Raw genomic sequence first — 22,284 nt, forward strand, 5'->3', positions numbered from 1 at the left:
ATGTGTTCCATCCCTTTGACATCAGTTTCTGAGTCGACTCTACAAACCTTACAACTCAGCCAAATTTCTTTAAATAATGCAACTAGAGAAAATGGCTCCAGATATATAGATTGTAGTATATGCTTAAATTACTAGGGTCAACATGACGGGAAACAATACTGAAAGTGATACTCTTGGGATAATTGTCGATATAAATTGATTTTAATATAAATCAATGAATAAAACACGAAATTATTGATTATGATATTGAATGGATATGTATCAATGTGTTAGATACATATACTATATGTACCATATGAAATATAACATACACGTCAATACATTAGATACGATACTTGTGTCTGTATCCATATCCTAGATTCGAGGAACACTGATTAGTTTCTCATAAACCTGTCTGTAACTAGGAAGAATCCACAGGGAAAGACAATGCTGATGATGACGAGAAAGCCCTTGACATGATAATGCAAAATGTTGTGAGACATTGTTTTATGCACGTAGTATCGGCTTACAAGAAAGTATTCCCACAATAATGCTTTATAAGAGCCACCTGTTCATGCCGCTGAAGCTTTCCACTTCTTAGCCTTGCATAAGCTCTCAATCCAATTGGCCCAGGAAGGGCAACTCGAGCAGAAAGATCCCCCACCACAAAAATAGTCGAAAGATAGAATGATCACTTTTTGCTAGAATTCGTGGATTGAAAGGTCACTATAACTAGATTAGAAATCAAACAATAATTAAGAACATGATAAAAATACGAAGCAAGAAGATGGAGAAGTAGAAAGGGTTTTAAGCAAAGAAAAGTTGAACATTGACTACAACATTCCTTGTAGTCAATGAGAATGATTATACGCAAGAGAAAGAAAGAGAAAATGGGATAACATCATACTTGCAAGTTGCTATAATTTTTTGCTAATGAACCTCCTCTTCAGATTGTGCCTCAAAATCATCGTCCAACGATCCATCATCAGCCTCAGCATCATCGCTCAGTTCATACTCCTCGTCACTACAAACGTAACAAAAAGTTTTCTTTTTTCAAAATAAATTATTGTATAATGATTTTCATACTCATTACTCAATAACAAAACAAGCTACAAAAAAGAGAACACTGAAAACACAACACAACACTACGAATACCCAGAAAGTAATCTACAAGAGTAGGGATTAATCCAGAAATTAGGGTTTGTGCTGGTGATTGATTACCTGGAGGGAATGCAAATCATATCCTCCTCTTCATCGCTAGGAAGACGATAGTCAGAAGCCTCATCTGAAGAATAAGAATCAGAAGGAGAATAGAGGGGAAGAGGTGAATGGGCCATAAAACAGAATTTCGAAGGAAGAGTTTGAAACTGAAACAGAAAAGCCAGGCTTTCTTTAGATTAGGGTGTATATGTAACGTGTAGCAGCAGTTTTCGTGAATGGAGAGGGGAATCGCAAGGTGTAAAGGGGATGCAAATGAAGAAGCCAACGTGTTGAGATTTTGATAATGCCATTCTATCGAGGAACGAGTTTATATAAGGTACCACCCTTATGCCGTAGAAGTAAGGTTCACCTCAAAACCTACCTAAAAAGGTTGCTTTGTTACCACATAATTATCCAATTCATCATCTTCACCTCCATATACATATATAAATGGATGTAAAAGAAAAAATAAATTTCAAATTCTAAAAATTATTACATTTTGTAACACATTATTATTTAGACCATCTATTTTCAAAATTTTTGAGTGCTCATGGATCTGGTAGATTTGTGCCATTTTCAGAGCTTTTAATACATATTAGGTGAAAAAAAGACTTTTAGGTCATGATAAGTGTTTTGATACCAAAAATACGTCTTTTGATGAGATTTTGAGTTGTACCACTTATACAAACCTCACCCTTCTATCAATCTATCCCAGCCTTTGTTTTATTTTTTATTTTTTATTTTTTGGGTGACCTCATATCCCAACTTTTTTTTCTATTTTTTTTTCTATCAATCATATTGCAAGTGTACTCTATTGGGTTATGGAACTACTCGCCAGATGAATATTCTGCTGCCAATCCATTTTGAGTTCCTGGATCTCACTGCCCAAGAGTTTTGGCAGTCTGTTGAACATGGGTCCATTCTTCCATGAGCGGATATATTATGCTCCCACGGGAGCATATATTATGTGTTTACTCCCTCAATCCAAAGACCTATGCTTTTTTTAGTCTTAAATTTGGGGAACCTAAGAATTAATAAATGAGAAAAAAAAATTGAACTTCGAGTTTTTTCTTACTCTCACCCTTCAAAATGTGGACGGCATATTCAATCTTGAGATATTAATATGTTTAGTATATAGAGAGTTCGATTTTGATTTATTATTTTTTTATAGGAAAAGTTTATATAGAACCGAGGCTCTAAACAATTAAATTAGAGCCTACATCAAAAATTTCACTAGAAGTGATTGTTTGATGCCCAAATATCCTCAAATTGATCATCTCGACATCCAGATATATGGATATGACAAAAAAATTGATTTCAAGTTTTGAAAATAGTGTATTTTGTAATAAGTTATTTGATCGTCAATTTTCAATATTTTCAAGTTTTCATAGATCTGTCGATCTACACTATTTTTTAAGCTTTAAATTTTATAAATAAAGATAAAAATATATTTTAAGGCTATCAAAAATATTTCCCGTATTGAAACCATATTTCTCGACACTATTTGAATGTAGGCTCTAATTTGATTGTTTAGAGCCTAGGCTCTTTACAAACCACACCCTTTTTTTTATTAAGGTTAGTCTATGAGTTGAAGGGATTACAAAATTTGGGGTCCATAAATTGTTCCTATATCGAGTTTCACCCTAGGGAATAAATGGATAGTATACGCTCTTCGCAATATAAAATCATATATTGACTCTCACTAGCATAAAATCGGGGGAATAAATGGATAGTATACTCTCTTAGGAGCATAAAATCATATATTGAGTTTCACCCTAGGGAATAAATGGATAGTATACTCTCTTTAGAGCATAAACATAATGGAAAATTATGTATGGACTAGGAAACATTTGTGGTGTTATGTAATGATCCATATTTTTGGGATAGCTCTAAAATCAATGGAAAATTATATATGGACAAGGAAACTTTTGTGGTGTTATGTAATGATCCATCCATATTTTTTGGATAATTTATGCTAGCTCTTTTTTTCTTTTTCTTTTTTTTGCTTTTTTTGCCTTTGATTTTTTGAGCTTCTTCCTCGGTCCGATGTTTCCATCATCAAACCAATTTTTCTTTTTCTTTTTTATTTTCTTCAAATGTAGGGTATGACACTTTACCCTCATAATGCGGTTTGTTGTATGTAACATCGTACCATCATAATTTTGTCTGAATATCAGGTCCACCTTGTCCGAAGCACTTAGCGGGATGTCAAGTGGTCGGATGATGCATATCAGTGTTCGCAAAATCGAATCGGAACGGTTAACTAAACATGGGCCTGGAAGCGGTTTAACCGCCCTAACCGGTAAACCGACTGATTTAACCTTTCTAACCGGCAAGTTTCGGGTGGTCAAAAAAGTATTAAAAAATAAAAAAGATACAAAAAAAATCTACTAAAATATGAAAAGCATATAAAGAATGATTAAAACAAAACACATTCAAATGAAGTTGAAAATTAATGAAAAAAATAGATTTTAACGAATCTATTTTTGAATTAAGTGAGTAATAATGACAAAAACAATTTTTAATCTTTACCATAATGTGAAGAATATTAAAAAAATGCATTACAACCCAAATTCATTATTTTTGAAAATTTTTATTTTGTTTTTGAATTTTTTTTAAAAGTGTCGGTCGATCACCAAAACCGCCCAAAACCGGAACCGACCGGTTTCGATCTAACCGGGCGGTTAGCAATTAGATCGCCCGATTTTTCTAACAATGATGCATATATCATACATGCCACTGGACTCAGTCTAGTGAGCAGTCTAATGTCTACAGCATCAGACCCCTAGTCTGTAACTACAACATTGAGAAAATATCGGTCCGATGACCCAAACATAAGACCACATGTTGACTGTTTGCAACATCGGACCAGCCCTTAAGATACCCTTAAACAACTCTATCGCCCTATATTTGATGAAAATAAATATTAAAAAATAAAAATTAAATCAATGCAATGTTAGAAACATCGGACCAAATGCAAAGTTGAAAAAAGAAAACAAAAAAATTAAAGCAAGGATTACCCCAAAAATTGGATCTTTATGTAATAACCGAAATATTTTCCGCTCTGTACCTAAATTTTTCTCATATTTCAATAAGAAGACATCTTGGGGGTCTCATTTCTGTTCATTATCTACAGTGGCATTGACAGCAAAATATATTTCTTTTGAAACAACCTTGTGTTTAGAAGCAAGTGGGATTCCACTCGTGGTGCTGCATATAGCCATACACTCGCTGAGCTCGCACGTCACCATTTATCGTATTTGTTTTTGGAAGCGTGTTGGATTCCACTCGTGGTGCTGCATATAGCCATACACTTGCTGAGCTCGCACTCACCATTTATTGTATTTGTTTTTTTTTTGGGTTGAAAGTATAGAGCTCCCCATATGATGCCAAAATGCTTTCCTTCGCCCTATGGTGTTAAGATGACAATATAACATTTAGCATTACTTGTACGAATCATTTGTTAACAAATAAAAAAAATGGTTTGAAAGGGCTGCATCCTTATCAAAGTAAGTAAAGCCTCACCTCATAACTCATATAAAATTACAATTCAAGCATTGAAAAACCTTTACATCGAGCATCTTGACTTGAAAATTATAGTTGTCAAAAAAAAAGAAAAAAAGATTTCAAGATCTAAAAAATAGGGTATATTATTAACAAATTATCTAGATTGACTATTTCTCCCTAAAAATAAGTGTTCACAGATCTGCAAGATTTGTACCTTTTTTTAGTTTCAAATTTTATTATTAGTGTTGAAAATTGATTTTAGAGCCATCATAGAAATTGTTTTTGCCAACAGTGCTTTCTAAAGGACGATTTGAAGTGAGGCCTTTTATTTTTATAAAGCCTCAGTCTTATAGAAACCTCATCCATGAATAAATCAATTTACTTCCCCGCTTATTTAGATGTACAAAAGGAAATAGTTTGCTCGACTCTCTTACTCAAAGATTGGTATATTTGTGTTTTAAGAAGATTTATGGTCCCATAATAATTTTACTATTTAAATAAAGTCTCTTATATTTTTATTGAAAAACATCCCTTTATTGTAGGTACCCTACGGTGCCTAAGGGCCTGTTTTGTTTTCTGGATTCAGATTTTTGGGTGTTCCATTTCAAGAAAGCTGTCAAAAAATCATTTTTGGATGCACTTTGACGAAAGGATTTAGATTTCCACGAGAAATCACTTTTTCACCTTTTAAGCCTACCGAAATAAGTAAAATTTATATTCTCTTAAAATGATGACTTTAAATTTTTGTAGTATGTTGTAATGAATAACTTGCTTTGGGGTCCTCCTAAACGAGAAACGAAATGACCCACCTTTGTCGAGTGCCCCTGCGTGAAACCCTCTTGCTCGCCTCCACATGAAATCCTAGTTTGCTCGCCCCTGCATGGATCAATTTCATGTAAAATTTAAGGTATGACCTTTCTCCCTCTTCATATCTTTTCTTTCTCTGCAAGTTCTAGATTTCCAAAAACCTTATTTTTATAGAGGGTGGTGGCTTCTGTTAACGGCTCTTCACTTCCATCTCCAAAGCCTAAACTAGAAAGAAAAACTTCTTCGCTCTCTCTCTCTCTACCTACAAATGGAGCACTAGGCTTAGTGTTCTAGGATTTCTGAAGACTGGGCACTTGACCTATGTGAAGCTTATCAATGGAGATACTTTCTGTCCAGTGGGTGGTGGTGGGTGTGGGGATGTGCTCAACAACTATATATATATATTCAAACATCTATACTTATATTTTTATACAAGTGTATATATACTTGTATATATACTTATATTTGTATATAAGTATATACAAATATATATATACTTGTATATATATATTTGTATATACTTGTAAATATAATTATATACATATTTGTATACAATATGTATATATAATGTATGTACTATATATTTGTACAATATTTCTATGTACAAATATATAATATATTGTATATATAAATATATTGTATATTTGTATATATAATTATTTGTATATATACAAATATTTGTATACAGTATTGTATACAAATTTGTATATTTGTATATACAAATATATACAATAATATATATTTGTATATACAAATATAAGTATATTTGTATACAAATATATATCTGTATATAAGTATATAAATGTATACTTATAAGTATACAAATATAATGTATACTTATAAGTATACAAATATTTGTATACTTATATTTGTATACAAATATATTTGCATATTTATATACTTATAAGCATATTTTTATATTTATATTTGTATATTTGTATATATACATGTATACAAGTATTTATACAAGTGTATATGTACAATCCCTAATAAGAGGGATTTACTGAATGGATTGTTTAAGGCAACTGTATTCTCAAAATTTGATATGAAATCAGGATATTGGCAAATACAAATAGCTGAAAAGGATAAATATAAAATTGCTTTTACTATACCATTTGGGCATTATGAATGGAATGTCATACCATTTAGACTAAAAAATGCCCCATCTGAATTTCATGTACATGTATATGTATATGTATAGGTACGTATATACATACATATATACATATACATATTGAAAAAGATGTATATGTATATACATATACATGTATTATATATGTATTGAAAAAGAATACGCTCTTAATGTTTAAGAGCATATATGTTTAAGAGCGTATTCTTAAACATATACAATACATATATAGTTAAGAGCATATATGTATATGTATATACAATACATATTGTGCCACCTGTATATGTCTATATATATACAATGTATATGTATATGTATATACATATAGATGGCCACGTATATTCTTAAACATAAACAATAATGCCATGTATACATATACAATTATTGCCATGTATATGTATATACATTAATGTTCAATATACAATGAATATACAATTTCAATATATGTTCAATTTCAATATACATATACATATACATTACAATGGCCATAATTTATATACAATTTCAATATACAACGTACATATAAAATTTCAATATACGATGTATATACAATTTCAATATATAATTTCCATAAATGTCTATGGAAATTTCCATATATGTAGGGAATTTCATATATATGGAAATTCCATATACATACAATATATATACATACAATATATATATATGTATGTATGAAATTCCATATATATTGAATTCTATTTACATACAATTGTACATATATGGAAATTTCATGTATGGAAATTCCATACATGGAATTTACATAAATGTATGGAAATTTTCGTACATACAATTGTATGGAATTTTCATGTATGAATTGTGTGTATGAAAATTCCATGTATGGAATTGTGTATATGGAATTCCTTATATATGGAATTCCATACACACAATTCCATACATGAAATTCCATATTTGGAATTGTGCGTACGGAATTCCATATATGGAATTCCATACACATACAATTCCATACACACACAATTCCATATACAAATTTTCATTTATGGAAATTCCATACACACATTTGTATGGAAATTCCATATATAGAACTCTATATATATGGAATTTCCATATATATACATATGGAATTTCCATATATATATATATGGAATTTCATATATATGGAATTCCTATACATACAATATATATATATATATGGAATTTCATATATATGGAATTCCTATACATACAATATATATATATATATATGGAATTTCCATATATATGGAATTCTATACATACAATTTTCATATATGAAAATTCCATATATGGAATTTCAATATACATACAATATGTATATAGAAATTTCATATATACAATTTCCATATTGAATTTCCATATACATATATTGAAATTGTATATACAATTTCCATATACATATATGGAATTGTATATGTATATATGTATGAAATTGTGTATGGAATTTCATATATTGTATATGGAATTGTGTATGAAATTGTGTATATATTGAAATTCCATATATAGATTGTGTATATATTGAAATTCCATATATATATTGTTTATATATTGAAATTTCCATACACATATATTGAAATTTCCATATATGAAAGTTTCTATATACACAATATATGTATATACAATATATGCATATATATGTATATGTATAAACAATATATATATACACAAATTGTGTATATATGGAAATTGTGTATATGTGGAAATTGTGTATGTGGAAATTGTATATACATAATTGTGTATATATACAATTGTGTATACACAATTTGTATATATATACATACAATTTGTATGTACAATTGTATACACAATTTGTATATATACACAAATACAAATTGTATATATTTGTGTATATATACACATTTATATATACAAATGTGTATATATACACAATTGTGTATATATACAAGTACATACTTGTACTTGTATATACAAGTATAAGTACAAGTACAAAGACACAAGTACAAGTATACAAGTACTTGTATATATATATGTACTTTTATATATAAGTATACAGAAGTATATATACTTGTACTTGTATATACTTATATATGCACAAATATATACTTGTACAAGTGTATTCTTGTATACTTATACAAGTATATTAGTATACAAGTATATAAGTATAAAAGTAGAAAAATATACAAATACTTATATACTTGTATATAAGTATATATACTTATATACATATATATGTATATACATAAATACTTATATACTTGTATATATTTATAAATATACTTGTATATGTATATACTTATATACAAGTATACTTGTATGTACTGTACTTGTATATATATATACAAGTATAATTGTATACAAGTATACTTGTATACAAATATATTCAAGTATAAATTTTGTATATACAAGTATACAAATATATATATTTGTATACTTGTAAATTTACAAATATACAAGTAAATGTATATATATAAATATATATACATTTATATATACATTTACTTGTATATTTACAAATGTAAATGTCTATATACAAGTAAATGTATATACAAGTATATATATATATATATATATATATATATATATATATATATATATATATATATATATATATATATATTTACTTGTATACAACTATATATCTTTACTTGTATATATATATATATATATTTACTTGTATATATATATACTTGTATACAAATACTTATATTTATACTTGTATATATAATTGTATGTATACACTAAAGTGTATACATAAGCGTACACTTGTATATACACTTATGTAAACAATTATATATACTTGTGTATACACAAGTATGTACAATTGTATATACACAATTGTGCACACTTGTGCGTATACACAATGTGTATATATACAAAGTATATACACAAATTGTATATATACACAATTGTATACATCCACAAATGTATATATACAAATTGTGTATATATATATAAATTGTATATATACAGTTTGTATAATTTGTATATACACAATTTGTATATATACAAATTGTATATATACGCAATTGTATATATATACAAGTACATACTTGTACTTGTATACAAGTACAAATACACAAGTACTTGTGTATATACTTGTACTTGTATATACAAGTATACAGAAGTATATATACTTGCACTTGTATATACACAAGTATATACTTGTACCAGTGTATACTTGTATATATGTATTTATACAAGTATATACTTATATACTTATACAAAATAACAGAAGAGGGATAAAATATATTCATAATGAATAAAGAGTAGCATTCATACATAATAACATTGATTTCTAAATAAAGAGTAGCATTCATACATAATAACATTGATTTCTAAAAATAGAAACATAGGTGCAAGATTTACAGAAGCAGAACAGAGATAGGCACTTACATGAAAGCTCGAAGCAGAGGTGAGTGGTACAAAATAGACTTGAAGTACTCACAATAATTACTCAAAACTTACAAAAATAACTCAGAAAGTAATCACTCAAGCTTACAACAATAACTCAGAAAGCACTTACTTACAAAGTATTAAAACCCTAGCTATAATATTCAGAAGGGAAATCCCAAGCTGCTTACTTCTGAGGCCTGGTCCTCCTTTTATAGAAGAGGGGAGTGTAGACTCCAAACGTTCTTATGTCCGCACTGACAAGGTAAGATGCCTTTTCTTCCACATAAAAGTAAAAGGTAGGGTAAAAGCAAAGGTAAGGGAAAGATGCTTGTCGGCTTTTTACTGTAGCAACAATGTTTTTTTGTCGGCAATAATGCTTCTTTTACTGTAGCAAAAGTGATTGTTATATTGACAGTCTTCTTTTACTGTCATCTTTGGGACACGTGTCCTGAATGATGATGGAGTCGTACCGTCCCTGATATTTTGTCTAATTTATTTGAAAAAATATTCCTGTACAATCATCTTCGTTTGGAGGATCCAAATCTTCGGTTTCTGTATCATTTGAGGAAGTTGTTATTTTAACTTCTACTTCTTCTTCCAGGGTAAAGAATAATTTTTTCCTGAGCTCGGCTTTTGATAGAGTGGGGTTTTTCTGTTGCATCAGAGCAATGTAGTCGGAAAACCCCATGTCTAATTTTGGTGAGGAATACAAAATTGTCTTCATATAATTTTTATCGGGATCTAGAGAATCATTCTTATAATTGTCCCACCATTTAATTGAAATTTGTCTTTGTAGTTCTGGAACACAATCCCACTGGTCTAAATCATCTTCAGAAATTTGGTAGGACCATTTTAAAATCTAGGGAATCTGATATAAAGCCATGAAATATATGTGATAGTCTTGTTTTAGACTAGCTTTATTATATTCAGAGAATTTTTTCTATGATATTTGAAATTTTTATGGAAGTATTTGACTTAATGATCCCTATAACAGGAACCAACTTTTAAACCAATTTGGAAATTCTGTTGGCTCAGTTCTTTTAAACTGCACATACCAGCTGTGTGTATTTTTTGCATTCTGGTAGGCAAAGATTTCGTCTCATGCCTTGATATATTCAAAATAATGATAGGATTTGATTTTAAATCATTTGGTAATTAATGCCCTTGGTTTGAAGGGATTCAAGCCCTAGTCATTATAAGAGATAATTTTATGTATTTGGAATTTTGAGTTTGCTATTTTTGAGTCATTGTTTCTATAGTACTGTACTATTGACATCGACCCGGTTTCCATTAAAATAGCTTCATACCATTCTCTACATCTTTCTCCCATATTAGGATGTAGATGATGGCACAGATATATGACGGCTAATTCAACAGGGTCTTTTTCCCTATGTTCATTTTTTATTATGATCAACGGGATATAAGCTGTATCAAGAATTGGCGGTCTATCAGGGTTTGGACTATTAGAGCTCAAAGGGGACTGTTGGGGAGATAATTGGATCTCTTGAGCTTGCTTTCTTATTAAAGCATTTGGATTTGATGAGAAAAGTAGGGATTTTCCTGGGCTAGAACTATTTGTAGCTAGGTGTTTTCCTGGGCTTATTATATAAAGTCAGGCCTTTTTTTGAGCTAGGGACTATATCCATTCGCTGTATTCTCGTTTATTGCTTCTCCTTCCCTCCCTGCAAATATTCCCTTGTCAAAAAGTCATGAAGATGATTATTTTTCCATTGAATATGTTCAATATCAAAATAAAAAACGGAAAGAATACCTTGCTATCGAGCGAAAATTTGCTTGGCGACGAGATTTTTGACATATTTTTCTAAAATGTCTTTGGTTGATTTACAATTAGTCCGAATGAGGAATTTTTTGTTAAGCAGGTCACTTTGAAATTTCGTGACACAATGTATTATTGCAAAGACCTCCTTTTTAACAGTAAAATATTTCTGTTGTGCCAGATTCTAGGCTTTAGAGGTAAATCGTATAAGTTGTTCCTCCTCTAGGATTTTTTGTGTAAGAATACCTCCTAATCCAATTTCAGAAGCATCGGTTTTTATAATTTTAAAAGCTGTAGGATTGGATAGAGCTAAAAAAGGTAATTCTTTGCCCTTCTGTTTTCATTTCTAACTGTCATGGTATGCTCATTAGTCCAATATGGAGGATTCTTTTTTAGTCTATGGAATAAAAGTTTAGCATTTGAAGCTAAATCTTTATAAAAATTTGAAATATAATTTCGATATCCTAAAAATCTTTGTAATTCGTTTTTATCTTTTATGATGTCAGGGAATCTGGAAGCAAATTCAATTGCTCTATCAATAGGAATTATCCTTCATTGAAAGATATTATGCCCAAGGAATCTAATTTTTGTTTTAAAAAGGTTGATTTTTTTAGCAGAAACAATCAGATCGACATTTTGACAGCTTTAAAAAATATATTTAAATGTTTCCAATGTTGGTTAATATTTTCAGAATATATGAGGACATCTTCAATATCGACAAGAATGAACTTAGTATATGGATTAAAAATATCATTCATAATATTCTGAAATTTCAAAAGGGCATTACATTCCATTCACAATTCCCAAAAGGAACATTAAATGTTGTTTTATATTTATCTTTTTTCAATATTTGAATTTGCCAATATCTTGATTTTAAATCAAACTTTGAGAACATACAGGTATTGACTAATCTATCAAGGAGATCCCTTTTATTTGGAATAGGGTAGCGAATTCATATCAAAAGTTTACTCAGGGGTTTATAATTTACAACAAGGTGTGGCGCTCCCCTTTTATTCTCCGAAGTTTTTTCTACATAAAAAGCTACACAGCTTTAGGGTGAAGAACTTTTCATAATTAGTTTTTTGTCAAGAAGTTCTTGTATTCAGTTTTACAAATTTCTAGGAGCCTGCTATTCATTTGTATTGGTCTGATTTTAGTTGGAATTTTCTGTTCGTTAAAACCTGATTCATAAAGATGTTCCACAATGTATTGCTTTCTATTCCAAAAAGCGTTAGGGATTTCTACACAAACTTCTTTTTCAAGTATCGTTTTGAAGGTATTAATTTTAATTTGTCTTTGTGGTGACGTTAATTTTTCATCAATAGTCTTATACTTAACCTCTTCTTTTAAATAAAAGAGAAATCTTTCTTTCTTAGAAATCTTATTTTTTATGCTATTTATTTCATGAATTATTGGTTTATCAATGAAGTCAAATTTTACTTCATATCCTTTAATATCAGCTTTTATCCCAGTATTATCAATTCTAATGGGGTAAAGCATGTTTAAGAAGGGAGTTCGAAGTATCACAGGCTGGCTTAATCCTTTAACCATTATAAAAAGAAATTTAAAGCATGCACCACTATTGCAAACTGCTGCATCAGATAGTTTATATTTTATTATCATTTTACTACCATCAGCAGTGTTCAAAACCTGTGTCGTTTTGCTAAAAGATTTGGTTGGAACTAGTTATTCATTTATACAGTTTAGATCGGCTCTTGAATCTATAAGAGCAGTAATTTGAAAAGTAAACTCTCTTTGTACCACTATTTTTATAATGATAAACCATCTTTGGGTTATTACTTTATCTAGGAGGTTGACATATTATAATTTTGTATTTTTCTCAACATATTACAGTTATTGAAAGTTTGTGGATCGTCTACTACTTTTGATAGTGTATCTTCCATTTCGTGTGGTAACATATTTTGATTATAATCACGCATTAGATTATTAAATTCTTCTTCATGACTTTCTTCCTCATTTCCACTTTCATTTTTAGTGATTGCTATTTCGAGAATTTGTACTCTAGTTTTTAGAGTTATCAATTCATTTCAGACCTTATTTATTTCATTTTTTAGATCATGAATTGTAGGTTCTTTATGGTTTTTTGTTTTATTTTGAACTCTTTTCAAAATATCACTAAAGCTATAATCTTCATTAGTAGGAACAAGAGTTCGTTTAGGAGTAAGAGAACTTGAAGGTTCTTTGGCCATGTTGATATAATGAATTAAGGCTTCTCTTTTAGCTTCAGGGTCACTTATTTTATCAATTAGGTCAATTATGAGATTTTCTTCCTTGGTCAAAGTATTTAAGTTTAAGCCTTTCAAGAAATTACACTGACAATTAATATCTTCAGAATTTGTTTCAAAATCTGAATTAGAGAAAATCGATTCTTCATTATTTATCTCTCCGATGAGCATTTTTTCATCAGAGTCAAAAGATTCTTCATAATCATCTCTTTTAATTAAGACAATATCAAATAATTGCTTTTTTATTTCAAGGTCTATTTCTAAAGCATTTATTTCCTTTTTCATACGACATTTATTTTTATAGTGTCCTACTTTCCCACAGTTATAGCAAACTGGTATTTTTCTTTTTCCCTTTTGTTTAAAGAAATAATCTTGTAAAATTTTTTTAGGAAAGGTATTTTTCTTTCTTTTTGAATATCTAGACTTTGTCTTTCTATAATCTCTAGAGTCTCTATATTTTTGTTTGTGAGAGGGCTTGGAAGTAGGTATTGTGTTAAAGCCGAATTGCTCACAAAAATCTCCTAATTCCTTTTATCCGTCATTCTTTGTTTCTCCAATTATCTTTTCAATTTTAAGCCTGTGCATAAAGCAAGACCTTCAGCACAAATTTTTGCTGATAATTCTCTAAGAGTACACAAAGAATAAAGAAGGATTATACAATCTTTCTAAGGGATTGCAAAATAATATATAAGTATACAAGTATATAAGTATATAAGTATAAAAGTATAAAAGTATACAAATATTTATATACTTGTATATAAGTATATATACTTATATATATACTTATATACATATATAAGTATATATTTATATACATATATATGTATACTTGCATACAAGTATACATATACAAGTATACCGGTATGTACTTATAAATATACTTGTATATGTATAAACTTATATACAAGTATACTTGTATATACTGTACTTGTATATAAGTATATAGAAGTATACTTGTATATACTTATATACAAATATATACAAGTATACAAATATATATATTTGTAGATTTACAAATATACAAGTAAATGTATATATATAAATATATATACATTTATATATACATTTACTTGTATACAAGTAAATATATACTTGTATACAAGCATAGATATTTACTTGTATACTTGTATATATATTTACTTGTATATATATATACTTGTATACAAATACTTATATTTATACTTGTATGTATACACTTGTGTATACACAAGTGTAGTGTATACACAAGTGTACACTTATGTATACAATTATATACAATTGTATACACTTGCATATACAATTGTGCATATACAAGTGTATACACAATTGTACACACTTGTTTATATACAATTGTGTATACACAAGTGTGTATATACAAGTGTGTATATACACTATAGTATACACAATGTGTGTATTGTGTATATACACAATGTGGATATATCCAAATTATATATATGCACAATTTGTATAGACACAATCGTGTATATATATACAATTGTATACATACACAAATTGTATATATACAAATTGTGTACATATATACAATTGTGTATGTATACACAATTGTATACATACACAAGTGTGTATATATATACAATTGTATACATATACAAATTGTATATATACAAATTGTGTACATATATACAATTGTGTATGTATACACAATTGTATACATACAAATTGTATATATAAAATTTATGTATATGTATACAAATTGTATATATATACAAATTTGTATATATGTATATATACAAATTTATATATATACACAATTTGTATGTATACATTCGTATATATACAAATTGTGTATATATACACAATTGTATATACAATGGTATATACACAAATTGTATATATACAAATTATATAAATACAATTTGTATATATACAAATTATGTATATACATAAATTGTATATACAATTCGTATATATACACAATTTGTATATTTACATAATTGTATATATAAAATTTGTATATATACACAATTTGTATATATGGAAATTGTATATGCAATTTGTGTATACATGGAAATTGTGTATATACATGAAAATTGTGTATATACACAATTGCGTATGTATGGAAATTATGGATATACACAATTTTCGTATACACAATTTCCATATACACAATTTTCATATATATACACAATTTCCATATATACACAATTGTGTATATATATACACAAATTCCATATACACACTATATACATAAATTGTGTATATATAGAAATTTCAATATATACACAATATATATATATACACAATATATATATTGAAATTTCAATATATACACACCATATACATATATTGAAATTTCCATATGCATATACGAAAATTTCCATACATATATATTCAATATGTAAATTGTATATACAATTTACATATACATATACATATACAATGTCAATACGCATATACAATTTCAATATACAATATATATACAATTTCAACATACATATACAATTATTACCATGTGTATGTAATTGTATATACATATACATATCTGAATTTCAATATGTATATACATAAACATATATGTATACATATATAATTATTGCCATATATATGTATATACATCTATATTGAAAAAGCATTATTACCAATAATGTATATATATATACAATACGTATACGTATGTATATACAATACATATACATAAGCATATACGTATATGTATATACAATACATATGTATAAATATACATATACATAAACATATATGTATTTGTATATGTATATACAATACATGTGCAATACATATACACTCTCTTAAACATATATGTATATACAATACATATATGTTTAAGAGCGTATATATATATATATATATAAAAGAAAAGTCTTCCCAAAGCCTATAGGCGAAAATGAATAGTGATTTTGCCTACCCTCATCATCGTCTAAAGTTCATCGTATGGTCATGATTGTGTGGTAGTATTTCATATTTCATATATCTGAAACATTTTGGGGGTAATTTGGTCAATTTATTTCATGTAAAATGTTTTTTTGATATTTTTTCGAATACTTAACTATTTTTTATAAACATACTTTTAAAATTTTAAGTGATTTGGATTTTATAGAAAAAAATTTAAAATTTAAATACTACCAGACATCCATGATCATCACATCGGTCCAGATTCAATCTGGGCCATTGGGCTCATATGTTCATATGAGCTTGTGGGCTAATCCCAACTTACGTACTGCTACAGTAAACGCCCACAGCCCAGATTGAATCTAGACCGATCTGAGGCTCATAGATATCCGATGATATTTTAATTTTTTTTTCTATAGATCCAAATCACTTGAAATTTTAAATCTGTATTCTTCTCATCAAGGCACACCTAATAAAAATATAAAAAATAAATTCGTGAAAAATAAATTGACTAAAATACCCCTAAAAACTTTTCAGGGGTATTTTGGTCAATTTATTTCATTTAAAATTTGTTTTTTATATTTTTCGTAGATATATCTATTTTTGAAGAACGCACGCCTAAAATTTCAAGTGATTTATGCTTGTAGAAAAAAAACTTAAAATTTGAATACTATCGGACATCCGTGAGCGTCAGATCATACAACAGTGATTCCCATATATATATTTATAGGAAAGTGATCATTGGAGTCAGTGGGCTCACAAGAAAAAATGAGCCCAACGGCCCTGATTGAATCTAGATCGATCTGACGATCATGGATGCCCGCTAGTATTTGAATTTGAATTTTTAATCTACAAATCCAAATCACTTGAAATTTTAAGCCTATATTCATAAAAAATGGTTGAATCTTCAAAAAATATTTTACATGAAAAAAATTGATCAGAATAGCCTTGTAAATTTTTAGGGGTATTTTGGTCAATTATATTTTTGGGGATTATTTTTTTTATATTTTGATTAGATGCGGCTTGATGAGAAGAATACACTCCTAAAATTTCAAATGATTTAGATTTGTAAAAAAATAATTAAAATTCAAATACTACCGGACATTCATGATCATCAAATCGACCTAGATTTAATATGGGCCGTTGGGCTCATTTTTTCTTGTGAGTCCATTGTTTCATAGGATTATATATATATATGGAAAAAGCTTGGGTGAGCTCAATAGCTCACAAGAAAAAATGAGCCCAATGACCCAGATTGAATTGGGCTGATTTGACGATCACATATGTCCGGTAGTGTTTGAATTTTTTTTTTCTACAAATCCAAATCACTTTAAATTTTAGATGCGTGTTCGTCTCACCAAGCTGCACCTAATAAAAATATAAAAAATATAATTTGTGAAAAAAATTGACAAAAATACCTCCAAAATATTTTGGGGGTATTTTGGTCAATTTATTTTATGTAAAATATTTTTTTGATATTTTTTGAAGATTCATCTATTTTTGATGTACATACACTCCAAATTTCAAATGATTTGGATTTGTAGAAAAACACTACCAGACATCCGTGATCGTCAGATCGGCCCAGATTCAATCTGGGCTGTTGGGCTCATTTTTTCCTGTGAGCTAGTGGGCTCACCCAAATTTTTCTATATATATATATATATATATATATATATATATATATATATATATATATATATATATATAAGGGAGTGGATTCTATACGCCCACTCACTGACCGCTATAGTAAACCTCAATGGCTCAGATTAAATTTGGGCCGATCTGACAGTCACGACCTCATTTTGCGTTTGAATTTTAATTTTTTTCCTATAAATCCAAATCACTTAAAATTTTAGGCATGTGTTCGCACCTATTAAAAATATAAAAAAATAATTCTTGAAAAAAATTGATGAAAATACCCCCAAAACGTTTTGGCAGTATTTTGGTCAATTTATTTTATGTAAAATATTTTTTTGATATTTTTTCGTTGATTTGCCTATTTTTGAAGAACATAGGCCTAAAATTTCAAGTGATTTAGATTTATAAAAAAAAAAATTAAAATTCAAACACTACCGGACATCCGTGATCATTAGATCGGCCCAGATTCAATTTGGGTTGTGGGCATTTACTGTAGCAGTATTCCCATGGGCGTACATAATCTTTTTCCTATATATATATATATATATTGATTTATTTTTATATATATTGATTTATTTACATTAAATTTTTTTTTAAAAAAAGTCCGAAATCTTCTCTTTTATTGGCCGAAGCACCAAATTACTTCATTTTTTTCACCAAACTGAAGAAGACTTTGAAGCAAATCTGACAACATTGATTGAAACCAATGGCGTGGATTCCATGCCTTGCACTGAACAAAACCTGTCTTATTCCTCCAAAACTGGTCTTGGGTCTTCTTTGTCGTTAGGTTCTAAATTTTGGGTACTCAAAGAGGAGGATAAGAGAACCTTCTTTTTACCTTAAGATATGGTATTTGAGTGTTGAGAACATTGCCTAAAAGGAAAAAGAATATTATTAAGGAGAATAATCTCAGAAGAGAGATTGCACTAGCTTAGTTTGATATTCGATAATTGAAGATGATATTCCTTAGGTTCTTCATATTCTTAAATACAATAAAAGATACTTGACTTGGCTACGATACCTCATACTAAATATCCATGATCTACTAACAACAACTGGCCTCCTATTAAATAGCCATGATCCACTAATATCAGACTTCCTACTAAATAACCATGATCTACTAACAACAATTGACACTAACTTAACCTTAGACTCCAAGGTTACATTGACTTATTTAATTAAACTATCTATTCCTACTTACTAGGAACTGACTACATCCCACATTAAATATGTCTTGAATACGTAGGAAACAAAAATAAATAAATTATCATATCAATCCTCCCCACTTTGACGAACCTTGTCCACAAGGTTAGCTTCTGGAAATTTTTAGTGGATTTTTATAAGTAGCTCGCATGTTGTCCCTTGCCATTGTACCGATATCTCTGTGGCTGCTACATTCTAATGTTTAATCATTCTCCTATATAAAATCGCTTTAGGATATCGATGCAAAGACCCTTCTTCGATTAAAAGAGGCAATGTAGGATATGAATGCACATTTTGACTGATCTTCTTTTTCAGTTTAGAAACATGAAACGCTGATGTAGTTTGCTTCCTGTAGGTAACTCCAATTTGAATACTATTGTCCCCACCTTCTGCAGAATTTTCAAATGACCATAATATCTCATAGAGAGTTTCTGAGACTTTCAAACTGTTTGAACACATTTTTCAGCACCTTGGGTCCTCGATGCGAGATAAAGAGGAAGCCGGCTAATAAAGCCTTGACATACAGTGGAATTTTTGATAGTATCAGAATTTCCAAATATGGGCGAAAATCTTCCTAAGCACTTCAAAAAGCCACCTGCTAAGTTTCGTCGCAATCCGACATGTCAAAGGAAGTGAACACAAAGAACAATTTCAAAAAAATCAGCCTCTAGCACCTTGAAACAGACCCTGTAACTAGAACTCTATTTTCGGTGCGTCAAATTGCTGTGGGATCACCACTATTGGATCCGACACGGTTGAAAATCCCTACGCGCAAAATTTCGACTTAATCGGGGGCTCCAGGACAAAGTTACGGGCAAAAGACTAAAAAGGGGTAGGCTGCACGCTATTCCCGTGCGACCTCCTTGCACCAAGTCACCATTAATGGTGACTATTTTCACAGTTTCGGTAGTAACTTTCAGATGTTATATCTCCCTCGTCCGGAGTTGGATCGCACTCAAATTTTGCGAGCATGTTCATCTCGTCAAGACGAGCATTTCGATATGTGGCACGCCCCGGGACAATGCCTGAGCAAGAAGAAAAACTAAAGAGAAGTTGCCGATGCGTAAAGGAGGTTACAGGAAAATCAGCAGTGACACGCCTCGCTCGAGCAGCCAAATCACGACGCTCGCGCATCGGATTGACGCGAGACCAGTTCCATCGCGTAAGGTGTGATGCTACGTCTGGCCGAACCTTGTACGTGATGAATTGTTGGATTTCACGTACGAAGTGGATAAAATTGCTGTAAATTTCGGCCGTCAGATTTTAGATTCCGGCCAAAAACCCAATATGACAAAATATTCGTTCGGGCACGAAATTTAGTTGCATTTTTTGCAACGCGATTGTGACGATATGCTTAGTGTGATCCAAGGAAGAAATAGACGATCCGAAGTTTCCAAGATTTGTGCAAATTTCGAGTCGCATGATCGTGGCTTAAAAACACGATCAGTTATTCGAAGTTGATACCAAATTGATCGTTATGTCGAGCCCAATAATAAAGCAATTATCTTTTTACCAAAAAGGTGCCAGAACTACCCCAAATCAGTCATGGTAGATCACGCACATGCTAGGGTAGCAGCAGGGACTGTTTTGAAATTTTATGAATTGTTGGGCAGGGGCAAAATCGTTATTTTGCCCCTATTTTTAGAATTTTTTTAATTTAGTTTAATTCTAATTTTCATCTTTATATATATATGACATGATACCTGTACAAGGGACCTACTTTGCTTAATCAAATTTGGATCTTTTTTCATTGTTGAGTCACGTTTTGAGAGAGAGAGGAAGGCGAGAAATTTTGGAGGCAGTACCTCTGGGCTTAACGTAAATCTCTTTCTTTCTCTCTCTTTATCTCTCTTCTCTTTGTCTCTCTTTATCTCTCTTCTCTTTGTCTCTCTTTTCCTCTCTCTTTCTCTCTCCTCTTTCACATATGGTGGAACCTATTGCCGTCGTGTTTCACTCTTTTTCTCTTCGTCCCTCTTTCCTTCCTTTGTGGTCTCACATGATAACGACCCTCATCTTTTCCCTTCTTTGTGGTTCTTCACTACCACAACTTTTTCCCCACTTTCCTTGTGGTCCAGGATGACTACCATTTCTTTCTTTTCTTATTCTTTTATTATTTGCACGTCCACCTGCTCCATGTACACCCTTGGGTCCACCTCCTCCTCCTTTTTCTGGTAGTCCCTCATGTCTACATCCCTTTATCTTCTTTTTCTGTGATCCCTCACACCACCTCCTGTGATCCCTCACACTACCTCTATTATGCACCCTCGTATTCCATTTTCCCTCTCACAGTCCGTTGTCCCGCATGACCACCATCTCCCAAAACCATCCTTCCTATGGCCGTCTAGAAACCATCGTTCTCATCGAAACCATCCTTCCTACTGCCATCTGTGAAACCATCGTTCTCATCGAAACCATCCTTCCTACTGCCATCTGTGAAACCATCGTTCTCATCGAAACCATCCTTCCTATTGCCACATCCTTCTTATTGCCGTATGTGAAACCGTCCTTCCTATCGCCGCCTGTGCAACCCACCGTACCGCTGTCAAAACCTTATCGCCATGCGGGTAATAAACCCTATTGCCGCACGTGAACCAACCCTTATCGTCAGCTGTGCGTAACTTCTA

At 30.2% G+C, this 22,284-nt stretch overlaps 1 long non-coding RNA gene across 1 annotated transcript; it reads right to left on the minus strand.

Moving 5' to 3' along the window:
* Positions 1-221: 221 nt before the first annotated feature.
* On the minus strand, positions 222-1,003 carry LOC148782363 (uncharacterized). The gene is made up of 2 exons (XR_016053420.1): positions 887-1,003; positions 222-711 (listed from the first exon to the last, which is right to left on the minus strand). It is a non-coding gene; the product is annotated as an uncharacterized LOC148782363 (long non-coding RNA).
* Positions 1,004-22,284: the final 21,281 nt, after the last annotated feature.

The sequence above is a fragment of the Amborella trichopoda genome, chromosome 4 (genome assembly GCF_054954075.1).
Source record: "Amborella trichopoda isolate Santa Cruz 75 chromosome 4, AtrichopodaSantaCruz75HAP2 v2.0, whole genome shotgun sequence".
Lineage (NCBI taxonomy): Eukaryota > Viridiplantae > Streptophyta > Magnoliopsida > Amborellales > Amborellaceae > Amborella > Amborella trichopoda.